This window comes from Panthera leo, chromosome E2, assembly GCF_018350215.1.
Source record: "Panthera leo isolate Ple1 chromosome E2, P.leo_Ple1_pat1.1, whole genome shotgun sequence".
Taxonomy (NCBI): domain Eukaryota; kingdom Metazoa; phylum Chordata; class Mammalia; order Carnivora; family Felidae; genus Panthera; species Panthera leo.
In genome coordinates this window covers 2805293-2816363 of record NC_056693.1, presented here as the reverse complement: position 1 = coordinate 2816363, position 11071 = coordinate 2805293, and the positions used below count along the sequence as shown (strand labels likewise).

Genomic DNA, 11071 nt, shown 5'->3' with positions numbered 1-11071 from the left:
CTTAGCTGTCACAGCTCCCATGGGAATCAATAAACAATAGGATGGTTCTCTCATATCAGCCCTCAACATTAGTAGGAATCTACTGAAGAAAGAGGCTTCCCTTCACCCCATGTATTTATTTAATCATTCATTCATTCATTCATTCACTTCTATTCCTGTCAAAAGGATCCCTAAATTCTTGTATGATTTAATAGATTGCATTCTGATACAGTCATTTATCTGTTTTTATGTTCATGTAGTCCCAGATTGGCCAATAGAAGATCTGTATAGCTGCACGGTTTAAAAAAAGGAGTCGTTGTAGGCTCATCTTGTGCTGTTTTCCATGTAGCCCTTGCATCCATCATTTCACCAAAGAATACTGATGCCTTCAAATGGAGGTTGGTTGCTAGACACTAAGACCTGTTTTTATCTTTGTACATTGCTCCTAGTATGCCATTCCTTCTGGGACCTCCCAGCAAAAAGCTCATGATTAGGTTTCATACACATGCACACATGCATGTCCATAATGAACTATGAGTTACTCACATTTGAATTACTCCAATTCAAAACCAACCCCCAGGATTAATTCTAGCTTCTCTCTGTTCTCTGCTTATAAACAGTGACAAAGCTGTGCTACATTCACTTCAATATATTTCTTACTTGCTCAACCGTGATTTACATGCTCGAGGATCCCAATCTCGTAACTACTCTGCTTGCGTCCTCTGTCTGCTTTCTCCCATCCCCCCAGCACTCTCATGCAATGCAGGTTTCTTGCTACTGTTCCTGACATGGCTCTCCTATCTCCTCACCACCTGCGTCCCTGGATTGGTGGTGACTAAAACACTCAACGACATGGTTGCTTTGCCTACTCCTGCCCTCACTGCCCTGCATTCTAGAAGGATTCCTTCTACTACCTCTACTCTATTCTACCTACTACCTCTGCAGTTCTGCCAACTGCAAGGCAGCCCGAGAGGGGAAGGACATGGCAAGAGAGGGATGAACATGGGAAAGAGGAGAGAAGAAGGTGTCACCCGAATTTCTGAAGGGCTTTCTCACTGGATGCAAAACTGTACACTGACCCTTGGCTTCTTTCCTTTCATTTGCCCAAGATTGCAGAGCTGGAGTGGGACAGGCTACAATCAAAGATAGATGGGTCTGGCAGCAACTTGTAAATGTAGAAGAATGATGGAATTAGAGTATTGTTGACTGGCAATTGCCATAGAGAAAGATTATTTGATAGTTGTTTTTTTGCTTTTGTTTTTGTTTTTTTTAGTTCTGTGGCATTTTCATGTGGCCAGATCCAGAAGGATCCCACTTACTTAAGCCCAAAGTTGTTTTTGGTGGGAATTCATTTCAGTCCCCCAAAGTCATGACAGTTTCTGCCCTGACTTCCACCCTCTTGCATATCCTGCACTTTCCAGTCTACAAAATATGCTGCTTTGAACCATCCAAGGACAGGTCTTGGGCTTAGCATTTTTGTGTGGCTGTGACAGGCAGTCTCTCTCTTGATTCCACACACAATTTTACTGGAACCAGAGGCCTTAACTCTTGAAAGAACCCATCACTTCAAGCACCAGGGGAAGCATACATGGAGATCACCAAATCTGTGGCACAAGCAAATGACTTGGATAATATAAGTATCTGGAATTGACACCAAATCCTCTCTCTGAAAGTCATCATCTCTGTAAGAAGGAAAACGAAATGGGAGTAGCTCTGTGGAAAGCAAGTGAAGGGAACTGAGGGGGGAAGGCAGAGGGTCTGAACACATCAAATGTTCCCACAGGAAAATCAACATCCACAGAACCTAAATCATTGCTGTCAACTTAGATAAGTACAGGTCTACAATTGTTGGGGAAACTGTTCTCTTTACAGTGACTGTAACAAATTACTTGCTTGTTTATCCTTTTTATCTTTTTAATATATTTTTTAATGTTTTATTTATTTTTGAGAGAGCAAGCAGGGGAGGGGCAGAGGGAGAAAGAGAGACAGAGAGAGAGAGAGAGAGAGAGAGAGAGAATCCCAAACAGGCTCTGCGCTGTTAGCACAGAGCCCGACATGGGGCTTGCACTCATGAACTGTGAGATCGTGACCTGAACTAAGGTTAACTCAGAGGCTCAACCAACAGGGCCACAGATGGCTTGTTTATCCTTCCTATTAAAGCATACAAATTTACTTCTGGGCTATGAGATCTTATGCTCCTAGCAACCTGTTGGGTCATTCAACATTTTATGAATCAGAGCAGACATCTAATCACATCAACCATGGTGCCATTTTTAACATTTCTGCTCTATCCGTGCTCTTATATAGTCATTATCTTTATTATAATGCTTGTGGTTAATGAGTCTACAGGCTTGTATGCTTGAAAACATCCATTAAAATTTCTATTTTAATGAGCAAATGTTAAATAGTGCTCTTTGAAATGATAAATGTTCAAACTGGTATAAAATATTGTGGGTGAAACATAGTGTTAGAGAATTAGCCCTAGGGGCACCTGGGTGGCTCAGTCTGTTAAGCATCTGACTCTTGATCGCAGCGTAGGTCTTGATCTCAGCGTTGTGAGTTCAAGTCCCACATGGGGCTCTGCACAGGGGGTGAAGCTTACTTTAAAAAATTAGGGGTGCCTGGGTGGCTCAGTCACTTGAGCGTCGGACTCTTAATTTTGGCTCGGGTCGTGATCCCAGGGTCATGGGATCAGGACCTGTGTTGGGTGTCACACTGAATGTGGAGGCTCCTTGGGATTCTCTGTCTGTCTCCCTCTGCCCCTCTGCTCCTCTCCCCTTCTTGTCTTCTCTCATTCTCTTTCTAAAATAAAATTTAAAAAAGAATTAGCCCTAAAAGTAGAATAAAAAACACGAAGACATACTCGATAGTAAACAAAATCTGGTAAAAAAGAACAATTTCTGGGTGAAAAGAGTGTTGGAAATCCATGGAGGGGGTGTAAGGTTGTCCCAGAGGTTGGGGGCACTACAGGCTTTCAGATACAGGGTGCGTTGCTGGCACTGGAAGTCTGAATTCTTTTGTTATCATATTATATTTCCTATATGGCTTTGCCCTAAGCCCAATGCATAGATAAAGGAATGCTTTATCCCTGTGCAAATGATCCAGGAGGGGAGTCTGGTTGCACAATGAGAGGCTCAGGAGGCAGGGCTGAGTGGCTACTTGGAAGGGAAATTATCTTCCTTTGGAGTCATGTGGGCATTAGGGATACCCGTATTTTGACGTGGGGAAGATGGTTTGAAACTGGGCTATTTTCCAGACTGGAAAGCCATAGGGTCATAAATAGCAAGAAGCATGGAATTTAAAGTCATGTTAAGACCAGAGCCCTGACCCAGTGATCACGGTCAGCATTTTGGAAAGCTGAAAAAGCAGCGAGGAGCACGCCCCCTTGGAAATCCAGCAAAGGGAGTCCTGTGGAGACTTTCCTGGTGTGATGTGAAACGGGCCCCCATACAGAGAGGGCGGGGACAGACCAGAGAAAGACGCAAGCACCTCCAGGTTAGTAGGTGGCCATTTTAACAGCAAGAGGAACTTACACACGAGACTTGTCTTGGGCAGCAGCAAGACTAACGAATCCCCACATCTGCTCTCCAACCCTTAAAGGTTTGTAAAGAGGCATTAACTGGGCTCAGGCACGTGTACTGTGCAGATGTTTTCAACATCACATCACTCTGTCAAGCCTACGTCCTTGGAGCAGCCTCTGGTGTGGGAAAACCAAGCGGATCCTACATTCCAAGGTCAGAGGAGAGAATGAAGTGCCTCTGAGTATCTGGGTTCAGCTCATGGGTAAGTCACTAGTCACGTCTTCTTGATCATGTTCCCTGATGCACCTTTGGGTATCCCTTTAATGCCAGGTTACAACTGGTTCTGAGCTACAGTTTTCCACAGAGAATGTAGACAAATTTTCCGGCTGTTTGGCTACCCATCCCCCCCATGGGGATCTTCTCATTAATTGCCAGAAGTTGTCCTTAATCATGAAAAGAGGATGGTGGTGATTTGCACTGGGGATAAAATTTATGCTCTGTTGGAGACACCCCAGATGTTCTATGCAGGTAGTGTTACCGAGACAACAGGTGACATCTGTGTGGGGAGATCAGGTCTAGGAACCTGTCTCTATAACTATGGCTAGTCCTGTCTGACACTTCTGTGCACAGACTCTGGAGCAAAAACCCGTCAGGTGAATGGTTTCTTATGTTCAGGGCAAAATCCAGGAGAGCAGGGTCTCCAACAAGAGAGGTACTTGAGGGTGTGGTTGTGCACCAACATTGGGCAGGACACATGCCCACCGTGTCTCACTCTGAGGGTCTGCATCTGTGCCACAGCTGGGTGGAGGGTGTGTGTGTATGTGTGTTGGGGGTGTCTCAGAGTGGGACTAGATTCGTGTGGTTCATTGCAAATCCTGTGCCTTGGCTCCCTGACCATAAGAGAGAGGAGGCCCTGGTCTCTTTGGAATCTGTGCCAAGCCCTTGATGACCAGAGTCACTGAGTTCTTTCCCATTGTTTTTTTTTTTTTTATAAATTTTTATTTATTTATTTATTTATTTATTTTTAACGTTTATTTATTTTTTTGAGACAGAGAGAGACAGAGCATGAACAGGGGAGGGTCAGAGACAGAGGGAGACACAGAATCTGAAACAGGCTCCAGGCTCTGAGCTGTCAGCACAGACCCTGACGCGGGGCTCGAACTCACAGACCGCGAGATCATGACCTGAGCCGAAGTCGGCCGCTTAACTGACTGAGCCACCCAGGCGCCCCTATAAAATTTTTTTTAACATTTATTTATTTTTGAGACAGAGAGAGAGCATGAACAGGGAGGGTCAGAGAAAGAGGGAGACACAGAATCTGAAAGAGGCTCCAGGCTCTGAGCTGTCAGCACAGAGCCCGACGCGGGGCTCAAACCCACAGACCGCGAGATCATGACCTGAGCCGAAGTCGGACGCTTAACCGACTGAGCCACCCAGGCGCCCCTCTTTCCCATTGTTAAAAAGGAATTATTTGGGGCGCCTGAGTGGCTCAGTCGGTTAAGCATCTGACTTCGGCTTAGGTCATGGTCTTGTGGTCTGTGGGTTTGACCCCATGTCCGGCTCTATGCTGACAGCTCAGAGCCTGGATCTGCTTTAAATTCTGTGTCTCTTTCTCTCTCTGCCCCTGCCCTGCTCATGCTCTCTCTCTCTCTCTCAAAAATAAACATTGAGAAAACATTTTTTAAAAAAGGTATTGTTTTATTGGCCCTGAACAGATTGAGGCTTGCATGTGAAACAACTCTCAGTGTCTCTCTATCCAGGGCCTTTTCCCCTGTTGTCCACAGCATGTGATGATGCCTCTAGGAGGCTCTTCTGGGCTCTACGTTATCACTTTACTACAAAGCAGCTCTAGGGTCTGCGTTCATCTGTGATGAGATGGGGTGCACACCCCTCTGCTGGCTCAGCACCACAGTTAACTCTGGCTGCTTCCATATACTGTATGCACCTAGTCACAGAAGCAAGAAGATTCTGGAAAATACGAGGAAGCTAGTGGAATAGAAAGTGTAGGCACAAGAGACACAGCTGCCTTTAAATTTCTTTTTCTTTCTTTCATTCTTTTTTTTTTTTTTTTTGCCTTTAAACTTTGTTTTAGTGAAAGTGGAGCTGTATCATCGGAAATGTTGTTGCAAAAATAGGGCTTCAGGGTCTTTTCTTTCTTTTTAGGACCGGCTGGCATGCAGTTTGTCCTGTTATGTGGAAAGTGAGTCACTGAGGCTACAGTAAAACCCAGCACCCTGGCGTGCCAGGGAATTTGCAGGTAATTAATTGTAAGTCAAAGGAGACACCAGAAAGCGTTCTGTCTTTCCTCCTGCGATTGTGGCTCACCGTGTCCAGGTGGTATGGTTTGAGCATCTATCAGGAGCATCTATTAGGAGAATACTTCATGCCCTCACAAAGCTCAATGCAGGGGTAGAGAGAGAATGAAGGAGTAAATAAGGCAAGGGATACGCCCCACTTTGAGATGAAGAGAAGAAGCAGGTGTGGTGATGGAAAAGGACCGTCAGGTGTCTGAGCAGGTGAAGTAGAGTGCATTGCAGCTAGAGGAGGTGGGAGATGTTTGGGGTGCTGGGTGGAGGGGCATCCAGGAGGAGAAGGAGGAACGTGGGTTCCTTGTGTGATGAAGTGAAAACACGTTTCTGGTTCTTTCTAGGGAAGTGAGTTCAGCTGGCTCCTGTAAGAAAAGGGATGGAGGGCGAGATAGGTTGGAAATGTAATCGGCTTCCTGGCCAGAAATGCAGTTGTCCTCCTGTGTGTCCCTGCCAGCGGTAAGTAGTGACAGCTTTGGGCTGCACTGCTCTTTTCTATTGTTTTGCTGGCTTCTGTTTCATTATTTATGTTCTGCTGTTTGTTATTTGCTTCCTTCTACATACTTTGGGCTTCATTTGTTCTTTTTTTTTTTTTTTTTTTTTTTTTTAGTTCCTTGAGGTATAAAGTGAGGTGGTTTATTGAGCTCTTTTTTTTCCTTAAGGTAGGCATTTATCCCTATAAATAGCCCCCTTCGAACAGTTTCTGTTCAATCCCATAAGTTTGGTGTATTGTGTTTGCGTTTATGCTGGTCTCAAAATATTTTTTTGGCTTCCCTTTTGGTTTCTTCTTCACTCCATTGGATGTTCGGGAGTGCGTGGTTTAATCTGCACATAAATGTGGATTTTCCAGGTTTCCTGCTGTTACCGATTATTAGTTTCATGTCATTGTGGCTCGAAAAGATACTTGATGCAATTTCAGTCTTTGTAAGTCTGTTAAGATGTGTTTTGGGTGGTAACCTAGGACGTCTCCGGGCAGATACTCTGCATGTGTGCATGGAGGTACGTGTATCTGCTGCTGTGGGCAGGTGGTCAGGATATCTGTAGGTCTAGCTGGTCTGTATTGAGCTCTGAGGGCAATGCTTCTAATTGAGACTCTGTCTGGTGACCTATCCACTGAGGAACGTGGGGGCATTGCTCATACTCTAAATGAGTAGAGAAGGGCCCTTCTACCTTTAACTTGGTGCAGGAAGAGGAGAGAGAAAATTTTAGTGAGATGAACTCTGGTTCATTTTCCAGTCTCACACAATAGTGTGAGTGTTGGAGTATAGTTGATCTGTTCATTGCATTTTCCATGTTATTATTCTTCCCTCCTATCCCTCGCTGTGGCAGGAAATTAAAACAAGGGAACAAATAACACCTGTCATAAAAATAGTTCCTACAACCACTTGAGAACTTTGTTCTACCTGTTGTGATCTCAGACATGAAATTGACCTTGCATATCTACATGTGGTTTACGAACGCTGGTCTGTGTTGATGCAGACTTTACTTTTCTATAGTCTTTAAAATTTTTTTTTCATGTTTATGTATTTTTGAGAGAAAGAGCACAAAGTGGGGGAGGGTCAGAGAGAGGGAGACACAGAATCGGAAGCAGGGTCCAGGCTCTCAGATCTCAATGCAAGGTTCAAACCCATGGACCATGAGATCATGATTTGAGCTGTAATCGGATGCTCAACTGAGTCACCCAAGTGCCCCACCCAAACTTTACTTTTAAGTGAGAAAACAGATGCACAGAGGGTGATGCTCCCCAGGTGGGATTAAGCTCATAAGTGGATAATTATAACACACCATAAGAGCTTCCAGGATGCAGAGTTTGGAATCTTCCTCTACTCAGAGATTAAGCCTCTGACCCAAGGTTATGTCATTCCCATATCCCCAATGATGGAACAGGTTCTCAGAGCTCAAGGCTGTGTTCTCATGTCCCAGCACCATTAATTACCATTGATGACTGGGGAATAAGAGAGAAGACCTGAACTGGGTGAATCCAAAGCAGATGGTAACAAACTTTTCATGGTGTGGCTTCTTGTGCTGTTTTTTTTTTTTTTTTTACACAGTAGTTCCATAACATGGTCCCAATTTTCCCCTAGAGCAAGAAGGATTAGTACCTCAGGGATTTTTAAAAATTTATTTTACCTTCTGACAGTGGGTTCTCAATTCTGCAGTAATAATTAGGATTATTGCTTTTAGAAGGCTTCACACCTTTTCTTGGAATAAATCTATTTTTCTGTTGTAGGTAACAGAGTCTTCTTTTTCACTCATAAAGCTTCAGATCAGTCTTTATTTTAATGCACCACCTAATGTGTGCTATGGTTGCTTTTGAGCTCAAGTACCTATTTTGATTCTCATTTATAATATCTAGAACGAGGACGCGTGGGTGGCTCAGTTGGTTGTGCGTCCAACCCAGGTCGTGATCCCAGGGTCATGCCCCTCGTTGGGCTCTGTGTGGAGTGTGGAGTTGGCTTGAGATCATCTCCATCCCCCCTCCCCCTCCCTCCTCTTGCGCCCCCTCCCTCCTCTTGCGCCCCCTCCCTCCTCTTGCGCCCCCTCCCTCCTCTCGCGCCCCCCTCCCTCCTCTCGCGCCCCCCTCCCTCCTCTCGCGCCCCCCTCCCTCCTCTCGCGCCCCCTCCCCTCCTCTCGCGCCCCCCTCCCCTCCTCTCGCGCCCCCCTCCCCTCCTCTCGCGCCCCCCTCCCCTCCTCTCGCGCCCCCCTCCCCTCCTCTCGCGCCCCCTCCCCTCCTCCTGCTCTCTCTCTTAAAAAAAATTTAAAAAAAAATCCAGAACCAACTAAAGAGTCAGACAAAATGCAGGAACTCAAAAACTACTGAAGATGTGAAGCAATCTGTGTGTGCAATGGTTTAATGATACTCTTTTACTAGCTTTACTGAGATATAATTGACTAACAAAATTGTCTCTACTGAAGGTGTACAACTTGATGTTTTGATCGGCTGTTTTGAGTAGTGTTTACTTTTTGGTGTGGACTGAGGTGTGCTGAAAAAGCTCTCGAGGAACAGACTTCTCAACAAGTTACAATCTGTGGAATTAATTAATAACTAGAATTCTTTGGCCACTAGGGATATTTTCTATACTGAGTAGCGGATCTGAGGACATTTCAGGGACATGTGTATTCAGGTGGCTACTGATTTTTTGAAAATTGCTTTAATATATAATACTGAGTTCTCAGAAGTTGAATGTGTATTCTTGTAATTTTTAGATAATCTTATAATTTGTGTATTGTTTTTGCATTTCCATTTAACTTTTTTTTAATGTTTATTTATTTTTGAGAGAGAAGGAGAGACAGAGTATGAGTGGGGAAGGGTCAGAGAGAGAGGGAGACACAGAATCTGAAGCAGGCTCCAGGCTCTGAGCTGTCAGCACAGAGACCGAGGCAGGGCTCGAACTCACAGACTGCAAGATCATAACCTGAGCTGAAGTGCTAGACTTAACCGACTGAGCCACCCAGGTGCCCCTCCATTTAACTTTATTAATGTATTATAATGGCAGACAGGATGATAATGAATTATAAAGACCCTACAGTAACATTCTTGTTGTCTCCTTTCACATGTTTATTTACAAAGTACACATTTATGTCATACTCATTATGTGTCAACCATATTTTTGACCAAGACAGGCATGCTTCTTACGTTCATGGATTTTATATTTGGGCAGGGGGTCGGAGCATGAAATTAAAGAGACATAACTACAAAGTAATAACGTGAAATTGGGAAATTGGTGTCCATGGTATGTCATCCAGTTTAAGTTGCCTGTGGAATATGGTCACATGTCCCTTGTCAGAAGAAGAAAAGCCATAGGATCCCTTTACAAGGTCATAGAACTACGAAGAGCCACCAATGAGCCTACTCTTCACTCCAGGCCACTCTGAAGTGCTCACAATGTCTTTTCAGAACAATATCCTAAGAACCACAGGGGAAGTGGCTCTGAAAACCATCTTTGTGGTATAGATTGGAGTTGGGTCTTTTACCAATGTCATAACATATCTCCAATCTTGCGTGGACACCAGCGGAGGCTCCCCAACATGATTCTCCCCCACATGGCTATAGCCAATCTCTTGGTTCTTCTTTCCACTGGGACTCCACATGCTATGGCATCTTTTGTCTTAAAGCAACCCCTGTCCACCTTTGGGTGTAAACTTGTCTGTTACACCCGCCAAATGGCTCGCACCACCTCCCTGTGCTCCACCTGGGTCCTGAGCACCTTTCAGCGTGTCCCTCTCTTCCCTAGGAGAGCAGGGAGGATGATGCTCAGAGGAAGAGCCCCCAAGGTCCTTGGTCTTTACTCTTGAACCTGCTGGATTTCCAGTGTCTTAATTAATATCTATGTTCCTGTGAAAATCACTGGTTCACAGGACACATAAAACTATACCCAAGGCAAATGGTTTTGTTCATCCATAGGACCTACTACAGGAGTTGTCTTTTTTTTTAAATGTTTTATTTTTGAGAGAGAGAGAGAGAGGCAGGCAGGCAGGCAGAATCTGAAGCAGGCTACAGAGCCCAACACGGGGCTCCAACTCACCAACCGTGAGATCATGACCTGAGCCAAAGTCGGACACCCAACCGACTGAGCCACCCAGGCACCCCAGGCTTTTTATTCTTGTTGTCCGTCTCTGATTCCATCTTTATTGGCCTCATAGTCTGTTCCACTGGTTCCATGGTGCCACTCCTGCACAGGCACCACCAGAAAATACAGTATACTCATAACTGCAAAGGCTACCACAAATGCCCACCAGAGACCAGAGCTGCCCACGCCATCGTGATGCTGGTGGCCATCTTTGTTGTCTTCTACATGCTGAATTCTATTCTTGCTTTTTATATCATTACTTTAGTAGGCTCTTACCTATGGTTGATGTATACTTCTCATACTTTGGCTTCATGTTCTCCTACTATTTGTCTCTTACTGCTGATCCTTAGGGATTCTACAGTTCCGAATTTCCACTCTTGAATGTTGAAAATGGCTATTAAGAATCTAAATCTATAGAAGTCAGCTTCAACAATAGCCATGATTATCCTGTTCAGTAAATCATTCCCTGAACACCAGTTACCAGTTTTTTTTTAACATAAAGTACACAATGATCGTTATATCTTTAATTGAAATATAATTGACACATTATGCAAGTCTAAGATGTGTAACATGTAAATTTGATATATTTACATATTGCAATATGATTACCAAGGTAGCATTAGCTAACACCTCTATCATGTAATTATCATTTCTTCCTTCATAGTGGGAACAATTAAGATCTAATCTCTCAGCA

The 11071-nt window shown here is 44.4% G+C and overlaps 1 pseudogene; it reads left to right on the top strand.

Annotated features, from left to right (window-relative positions):
- The first annotated feature begins 9692 nt into the window (after positions 1-9692).
- Positions 9693-10758, top strand: LOC122208177 (annotated as a pseudogene).
- The last annotated feature ends 313 nt before the right edge of the window (positions 10759-11071 follow it).